This window comes from Netta rufina (genome assembly GCF_964035555.1).
Source record: "Netta rufina genome assembly, chromosome: 3".
Classification (NCBI taxonomy): domain Eukaryota; kingdom Metazoa; phylum Chordata; class Aves; order Anseriformes; family Anatidae; genus Netta; species Netta rufina.
In genome coordinates, this window is record NC_140125.1 from 31,425,202 (window position 1) to 31,434,952 (window position 9,751).

The window sequence follows — 9,751 nt, forward strand, 5'->3', positions numbered from 1 at the left end:
TTAATAGCTAAATGAAAACCCAGCCTCCTCACAGAGCATGAATTCTCTAGGCAACGGTGTTTAAAGTGCTGAAATGTTTCCTTACTGTGTTGCTCCAAAAGAAAGTATTGGATGGTAAGTTTCAGAAACCCTAGGGTGGGTCACTTGCTTAGAGATCACAGGCCAGTCTGCTCTTTGAGTTCAACTGAACAAAACCAAATCAACTCCAACTCTGCCCAGCCCAACCCAGATGTCTCCAATTTGAACAGGAGCGTGCCAACGCTGCGTCTAGCATCATCCCCCTGCCTTGGCTCTTCCCCCAAGAGCCACCAAATGAGGCCACCCAGGATCTCAGACTGGCTGAAAAACTAGTGAAATCCTAAGATGAAATGAGTTGGTTTTGTTAATCTTGTTCTGGTTTTGTCATCTTTGTGTTTTATATTTTGTAACTGTTCTTCACAGCCAAAAAAAAAAAAAAAAAAAAAAAAAAAAAGAGGAAAAATATAATAATGTAAATGGAGAAGAAGAAAAAGAGATTTGTGTGTAATTTCATTGGAACTTGAGATAACATCTCATACAGCTACCTAAGGAAGCTTAAAGTATTTCATGTCTCTAAAGAGACATTTAACTCCAACTCTAAAGATCATGTCTTTAGACATGGCTTCAATAATGATCTTTATACATGGCTTCTTTGAAGCTCTTTTTTATTATTTATGGGTTTTTATTATTTTGGATTAAATAGCATTGTAATTCTCTGGCTTAATAAGAGCCTAGAGTTCATTGTACCCAACATTGTACAAGAATCGTGTTCATCGCATGAAGGAAGTGATGATGGGGAGTAGATGCCTGCTTTGTTTTAAAGAGTAGCTCTGCGATGGCTAAGCTGTTACAGAATTGTATCATGGAATTTCAGCCAAAGGTCTGATTCTGCCCTTAGGCATCTTGAGCTTGCTGTTAATGACAAACAGACTAAAATTAAAAGTGAAAAAAAGGCAGTACTGAAGCACACCCAAAGTTTCAAAGGCACAGCTAATATCAGACCTAAGTCCTCCATTAATCTAAAATTGTTGAGCTGCACTTTGTTGAAAACAAGCTTGAATCCAGCTTCACATGATAGTAGGTCAGTCAGCTCTCTGCATTTTCTTTCAGCCAAGAAACTGCCTGGCAGTGTCATCTTTGAGCCAAAATAGGCCCCGATGTAGGACTCATTTGCTAGGCTCTTGGGGAAGTTTTCCAGTAACACTTTTGTCACGTTGCAGTTAATGGTTGTGTCCTATTTCATCGTACAGCCTTGAAAACGAAGTTAAGCCCCACTATTGTGCTTCCAGACTAATCATCTTTAAAGCCATTATCAAAAACAGCTTTCAGAGTGAGAACTATATGTTTCGTTTTTTCTTCAGAAAGTGCCACGTGCCTAGTACTGCAATGAGAAAACGTCACTGTTTTTCACAGTTTTGCTGCAACACTACTTGATTTCACAATTGCTATTGATAATCCATGGAAGCAGAGGCAATGCAGCGTTTCCTGCAGCATTTCCTGCAGCACACCCCAGCAGCTGGTCGGTACTTGTTCAGCTGTCCTCAGCATGGCTTTCATGAGAAAGTCTTTGTTACATCGCAAGTGGCGGTGAAAGCAGGTCTGTGCTAGAAGTTGAGCAACAAGAGCCCTGTGAGGCTACAGGATTAGCAAGGATATTTTGATATGACTTTTCTGTGCTAGCTGAGTTCAGCACACTGTAGAAAGGGCAGAGAAAAGAGAGCAAAAGGTTTGAATCATTTAAGATCTGTGAATTTTAGTAAGACAAAATGTCAGCATCTACCATTGTAGAAGTTAGCAGTGTTGCTCCAAAATGTCCCACTGCAAGTAGTAGGTAAAGGTAGATTTGAAAAAGGTACAAAGAAAAAAAAAAAAACTATACACTGAGAATTCCTAATGGCATTCCTAATTCAAAGATCTGAATCTTTAAGTACAAGTTGGTAAATAAGGGAGGAACTTCTCCAGAATGTACAAATGTTATAGGCAAAGGGCTGCAGAAAACTTAATAAAGACCTTTGAAAGAGAATCAAAAAATGTATTGGTAAAAGATGAAAAATATTTTGGATAATGACATCTACCAGTGGTGGTGTTTTTTTTTTCAACCAGATTTTATAGAAACAAAACAAAACAAAACAAAAGGCACTGTAATTTAACGAAGACAGGGAAGAGAGTGACTAATGGTTAAAATATCGCTGGCTTCTTTGCAGGACTCCCTAGGAGGAATTTAAGTGGTCTGTACAAGGTCACGTAGCAGACAGAAACAACGCAGGATCAGAGTTTATAAATCCTGCCTTCTGATCTCTTGCCTGGTCGTGGGCCCACTAGGACAACATGGATTAGGGAAGATAGATGAGTACCCTGTTGTTCACATTAGCCTCAACTTCACACAGCTTTGAGGACTCTGTTTCAAGATTTTTTTTTTATATTCTCCTAAGTTCTGTTATGATTGTAAGGAATAAAATTGATTCAGGAGATGAATTTCCTTTCTGGTATGTAGCAATACATCCAAATGCTGTTCTAGTGTATTTCTAGTGCTTGATATCATCATACCCATGGTAGCTGGTTGCTGTTTACATGTATTAGAACAAATTCTATCAATAGACCACCTGGGAACACATAATTTCAACTGCTGTAATCACGAAATGAGGCTCAAGCTGTCTGTAGTTCTTTTGTCTTTTGCTATCTGACCCTTGTTATTCACGCGCTGGTAACTGCAGGGACATAACAATGCTCGGCAGAGCAGGCCCAGTTGAGAAATCTATTTTTTAAAAAAATCAGGCCACAATCTCAGTTCTGTTAGGCTTCATACAATACCTACCACTGTGCCAAGAGGGAAAATCATTACTGAAGAAACAGCAGTGGGGAAAGAAGCAGTGGTCACCTGATGCTGCCTCCAGCAGAAATGAAGTTCTTGTGAGGTGGCACGGAAATGGTTTGACCATAAAGTGGATGTTGTCATCACTGTCTGCAAATGTGATAGATGGAAATAATTTCAAATGTTCTTGGCATCTCTCTAAATGCCTTTAATAACCTTCTTTTCTTTTCAATTTTTGTATTATTAAAGCTCTTCCCTAGTTGAAGGCAAAGAGGAGAATTAAGCAATGGTAAACCTTTTTTTAAAATTCAAAATGTAATGTCTGTTAGATTTTTCTATAAATAGGGTATTGCCTTCCTGAGCTAATTCACTGCTGCCCACAATTTGCCTACAATGGCAAAATAGATGGCCATTAGCAGTAAGTGACTCAAGAGAGAGCTCCATCAGAAAGAACCATCTATATCGGCTCATGCAGTAGGATGTTGAAGCAATATTTTCGGAGAACTGGCAGACTTTTGTACTGCAGAACAAGCCTTGCACAGCCCACCCACACCACCAGCCCAGCCTGGCACTTTGTTCTTCTTTGTGCTGATGCTTTTCTCAGCTGTGATGTCTCAGCTGAGAGCAGCCAGGGAGGCAAGTCGTCTTGCAAAGCAAACTTTGCTCATTTTCCTGTAGAGAAGCCCAGCGGCTGCACGGCTCCTAAAAGTAAACAGAACAGCCACGTGTTGGCCATAAAGACCTGTAGGGTTTTAGCTGGAAGCTCCACAACAGCCTGTCTGTCCTGCACTCCCCACAGCCCATGATCAGGTAGATGGTTGGTCTCACTAACAAGTAATCTGTGCAGGCCTGGAGGAGATGCTCTTTGCCACCTAATTCCCTCTGGGGGAGCCAAATGCCCATGAGTCAAATGTCCTGCTAGCAGGAGAGCAAGCAGTGTCCTTCAGGATTGAGCCCAAGCTTGTGTTTGTCCAGCACAGAGGAGAGCGCGTAGTTTGTCCCGTGGTCTTTTCTGAGGTCTTTGAAGCAATTGCCAAAATTACCAAAAATATTTTAAGAACCCAAACTTGCTAATCTCCTTTATGAAGAAATACATAGTGTAAGGGACTGAAGGCCTGAGGATCCTGCAACAAAGGCATGAGGAAGCCACAAAAAAAAAAAAAAAAAAAAAAAAAAAAGATTTCAGTGGAGGTAGTGTTGCCAAGAGTCCCTCAGGATTTTGAGATCATTCAAATGTAAGAAGGGCAGGCTTGAAATAGTTTTTAAAGAAACAAGGCTATGTTCTATGGCACTTCTTGTCACAGAGCACTTAGCTTCACAGTCATGAGTCCAAATACAGTTCAGTGGGTTACAGCAGGGCAGTGACAGGGTGAGTTTAAAATTCTTTTTTTTTTTTTCTGGCTGTCGTCCTGACCTGTAGGGTTACATGGCAAACCAGTTTGTTTTTCAGCAACCAGCAGTTGCTTTTCAACTTTCTTTACATTATTGTTTTATTTTCCTCAAACCTTCATTCCTGCCTCTAAGTGACATTCCCGTTAACCATTTGGCTCCGTACTTTTTTGATACAGCCAGGAAAAAATTGTTTGTGGCTGAAAAAGGATGGGGCCATTTTCACAGCATATCCAAAAACACTGCTGTGAGGAAAGCAACTTAGCATTTGCTTCAGGAAGCTACCGCTGTTTGAAAAGCTACATGATGCCTTATGTGTTACTGTGTTAATTTTTTTGCACGTTGTTTTCCTGACTAGCACCTTGTCCTTCTACATGAAGTATTTTCCTTTAGGCTCCTTCCAGGTATCAGTGGTGAGCTGTGAGACCCATCTGAACATCTCGACCCTGGGGAAATTACGAGCATTCCCCAGTTGACACAAGTGGACATCACTAACTCCAGCAACTGAGTTGCCACTCTTTCTTTCAGTGTCAGTGAAGATATCTGATGAGATGCTGACTTCATTATAAGGGGGATATATTGTATATATCTGTGAGTGCTGCGCTATTTATAAAGCACATTTACGACTTACCCACAGTGTCCTATTTAAGTTATCTAACCTGCAAAATTAGGGAGAATGCTATAAATGAACAATTGGAGCACAACTGAGATGGAAGTGGTTCAAGTGATCGATTTGTGAGCTGGAATACAACAAAGGATTTTAGGAGATTTTAAGAAACAATTTTACAGCATAAATATATATGTATATATACAGCATATGTGTATATATATATATATATATATATATATATATATATACACATCAGAAAAATGTACTTTCTGATGTGCTGTGACACAGTTTCCTGTAGCTCAGAGAAAGAGATGATTAAGTGATAAAACCAAAGCTGGAACTTGGGAATTGCCTGCTATCCCACAGATTTCTTACACGGTCTTAAGCACATCAGTTAATCCTCCTGTGTTTCAGTACTCCCCGAAGTAATGGGGAGAAATACTGTCTGATGCTCTCTGTGGAAATACAGCAGTGAGCAGAATCATGGTAAGCTTGTAAGTAAAATGTTTTGAGCAATATCAGCAACTTGCTTGTCACACCTCTGTCTGAAGTGTTACTTGTGACAATGTAAGGTAAATTTGCAAAGAACCCCACATCTGAGAGGGGAAAAAAAGAAGGGGGGGGGCGGGAGGAAGAAACAAAGAAAGAAGCCCATTCTTGTTTCTCTCTTTCTTTTTCAGGTTTTCTATGAATACAATAGCTGCTTCAGGAAAAAAAAAAAATATATATATATATATATATATATTAAAAAATGCAAAGAAACACTTTAGTATCCCTGCCATTTTTTTTTTGTCCTGTGCTGCCAGATGTAGAAATTGTATCTCTTTTTATTTTTTGTGATTTTTTTTGTTAGCATTGTAATGACTATAATGTGAGATTTTACCGCTATTTTAAGCTACCTGAGAGGAAGAGTATAGAACTATAAAATGCTTTTGCAAATTAGCATTTTCCTATGGGAGTGAGGGGTAAAAGCATTTGCTTGATGGATTTCAATAGCTGGTATCTGCAGTACCCAGACCTGTCAGTCCTTCACACTTGCCATGGGGCAAAGCTTTTAACAGTCTCAATATTACCAGTGGTTATCTGAAAAATAAGCAGCCTGTGGACAATGTGACCAGGTCATTTTTGAAAGTGTTCATACTAGAGCCTTTGAGAGAGAATCTGAAAAAGTCTGTTCCCAATGCTATTAGCACTTATATGGGTTAGGCTTTTTGCTGCTGTGTTACTGTTAGTGACAGTATTAGCGGGGATTTAGTCATTTAGGTATATTTAGTGATTTAAATTCTCCGGGTCATCATAAGCTATTCGCTGGAAACACTGAAGGTGACATAGAGCAGCTAACATAAAGGAAAAGGCAAGACAAGCTAAGGTATGGCTTCTGGCCCAAACACAGGAAAACTTACTATTCCTCTGAAGTCAATGGCAAACTTCTTTGTAATATTTACCTCTCTCTGTTTTCATAATAAACATATCTGCTAAATATTCAAAATCTATTAGTATACGCTACAGGTATTCAAAATCTCTTAGCATACACTACAGCACCTTTGGTAATAGTTAGCTGTTGAGGGTTAAGTCACTGTATGCCAGATTGCTTAACTAGATTTCTACATCTTCGTCCTTTAGTGTTTGCCCATTGTTGTAGCCGATGTTTTGGGGTTTGAAGACTTTGAAACCGACAGTTTTGAGCAGTTAGGCATAAATTATGCAAATAAGCGGCTTCAGTATTATTTCAGTCAGCATATTTTCAAATTGGAACAGGTAAGAAATCAGTTACTGAAACAACTTGTTTTATTAAAATCTCATCTATTATGCAAACTGTTCTGCAAAACCTCATGGCATAATTTTTATAATTGGTTGAATATATCTCCAGAAGCATTGGAGGTTTTTTATTATTATTTCTTGTTTTAGTGTCACTTATTATGATATCGTTTGAAAGTTGCAGCTTTGCTGTCTGTAGTGCCCCACGTGCACTAATGTCAGCTGGGTCTTTCTTCAGAGAGCAAGCAGTGAGTTCCTCTTCTCCAGCACAGCCACCTCCATCAGCAGCCCTCTGTCATAGATGTGAAACTGCCCTTAGCTGCAGAAAGATTCAGGCACCTTGCCTGCTGTTTCTGTGTATTACCCCCTTTATAAGTGACCTCCTTGTGTTTTATTTTTTCAGGAGGCCGAGATTATAGTTTTTGTCCATTTCCTTCTACATATGAACCTAGGTGGTGGCAGAGAAGAGCAATGCCATCACAGTGTTTTACCAAAACAGAGAAAGAATATAGTCACAGGATGTAGATAAGGCACTTCTGTGGGCTCATGTTTCGGACCCATGCATGTCCTACTCTTTGGTTGATGAGAGAAGCCAGCATTTAATCTTGCCCATTCATATGGCACCTTGGCAAGCCAGAAATGATCATGGCAGGTGAATAATCCTATCAGTCCCAGTTGCATATTAAAATTCACTGTCATCTTCATGAGCTGAGGTACTTATCTGCGCACACCCCACCGAGGTGCTGCTTTTCAGCACTTGCTATGATTTCTAAGACCTGGGTAAGTAAATGGTTTCAAAAAACCAACCACCTTCATTAGAGGAAGAGGCAAGGATGAGTAGGTCATGTAATTAGACGAAAGTAGGTCGTATGACTGGGATTTTCCTTGTGAGGAAATACTCACAATTGCTGCCAATTTATTCAAAATGTGACAAGGGGAGAGGGGGAGGAGGCAGGCATGTAGCTATTGTCCTTTCTTCGGGCTATTTCTTGTTTCTCATTGCCTCTTTACCTCAACTATCTCATTGGTTTAAAAAGAAAAAGAAAAATCACAGACTCCTGATGCTTCTGTTACTGTGAGAAGCAGTTTTTTTGTTTTGTTTTGTTTTGTTTTTTTAAAGAAAATTACTGATAGCCTAGCCTTGCTTTATAATGTCACCAGGATATTATTGTTAAGGAGGTTATTTGCTTCCTTTTGAGTTTTCCTCTTCAGTAAGAGTTTGATTTAGGTATACTGCAAATTTCCATTGTTTGAGAATTGGAAGTTTAGAGTCATCTCCAAAACAAGAAATTAATGGTCTATACATGATACCTGTATTTGTCCCAACTTGCACTAGTTTAATGTGCATTGTAGAGCAGCCTTCTCTCAAAATATTATGCAAACTCATTGGTGGAGATCAAGACTTCTATTCTTTGCATCCTTTTTAAGGTAATATCTCAGTTAGTTATGAGAAGGGCTTCAAGCACTGCAGTCAGACGAGTGCTAATGAATCACTTTGAGTGAATAGTTTCATAAGCAGACCCTGGTGGGGAGGAGGCAGTCTGAAACCTGGAGCCAGGCATTGAGTAGGGAAGGTGAAAAGAACACTGAATAGCTTCCCAGTGACTGCGTGAACAGGAATCCTTAGAGACAACAGGATATGCTAATGTGATTAAAGACAATATCATAATACTTAGGAACCAAAAGCCCAAATCACAAAGTACAAGCAGGGATATTTCTGGGATTTGAGTCATTGACTTTACAATGTTATTAAATAGTACTTTTCAGAGAAGCTGCAGCAGAGCTGCATTGCTTTAAAATATGCAGTTTGAGCCAAAACATAACACTTGGAACATTAAGCTATTTTATCCCAAAATAAAATCATAGCAAAGAGGGAAAAAGCCTTTTGACAATGTTTCAACATCATTTCTAGCTAAAGCAGAGCCAGATTTTGCTGTTCTCGCAACTGTTCTCATACAGGAAGTCTCGTGGATTTGTTATTGATGATCTTCTAATCTTGGATGTATGAATTTTATTACTATTATAATTAGTGCTTAAAGTACATGAGGTGTCTGACCTTAGCTTGGCAGATAAAGAGGCTTCTGTGCATGATACCATGAGGCTTCTGTATGTGTTTCAGTCCTTGTATATGTCTACATCTCTGTAAAGCAGAGTACACCCAGACCCTGCTCACCTCTCAGGTACATTGCACTTACCTACAGTGAATAACAGTGCAAGAGCAGCCGTGCTCCTGGAGCTCTGCATTTCTGACCCATACTTGAATGGGACATGCTGGGGCACAAGGGTTTCATTTCACTACCACCACTGCAGTGCACTCCTACAGAGGAATTTATTTTCCAATAGATTTGACACCTACCTATGACCAGTAAAATGCTTTGACACACTCATTAAAAAAAAAAAAAAAAAGTGCTAAGATAGAGAAAAAGATCTTATTGCTATGATTTGATACCAACGTGAATTAATTTCAAGCAATCTCACATGTTTTCAGTTAAAGACGTACTGAAAGAATTCCATACCCTGCTGCTTTAACTTTCCTTTTTTTCTCCATGTTGCTATCCTGGAGTAAATTTTCTCCCTTTGATTATTATAACACTGTAGTTCAGAAACTAGAAAGCAGCATGATATTTCCTAATTCCATTTCATGATACTGACATCCTGATATTACTGGGTTTTTGGTGGTTTGTTTTTGTTTTGATTGGTTGTTTTGTTTGTTTTTTTGTTTGTTTGTTTGTTTTGTTTTCTCTCTCTCTCTCTCTTTTTTTTTTTTTTTTTTTTTTTTTTTTTTTTTTTTGCTTTGAGGTGGGTTAGCAAAAGAGGCTGGAAATCTATTTTAATAGCATCTTTTAATTTTGGTGCAATTCATCTTTTTCATGCTGGCTGGGTAATTTAATTTGTTGTTGACCTAGTTCCAGTTGTAAAAGATTAGACTATTCATTATCACAGAAGTTTTATCCTTTGGCCCTTAAAATAATTAAATTTTTTGAAAACGTGTTACAGATTATTAATAAATGTTGTATTTTACTTAGTGAGTTCCATGATTCATATGAAAATATTTTGTCAGTACACAGCCTTGATGATGGTTCCTTTTTAATTGTGAGGCATAATTACCGCTAGGAAGGGTGACACTGAAATTCAGCAGTGAACCAGTTTTTGATCAGCATGGC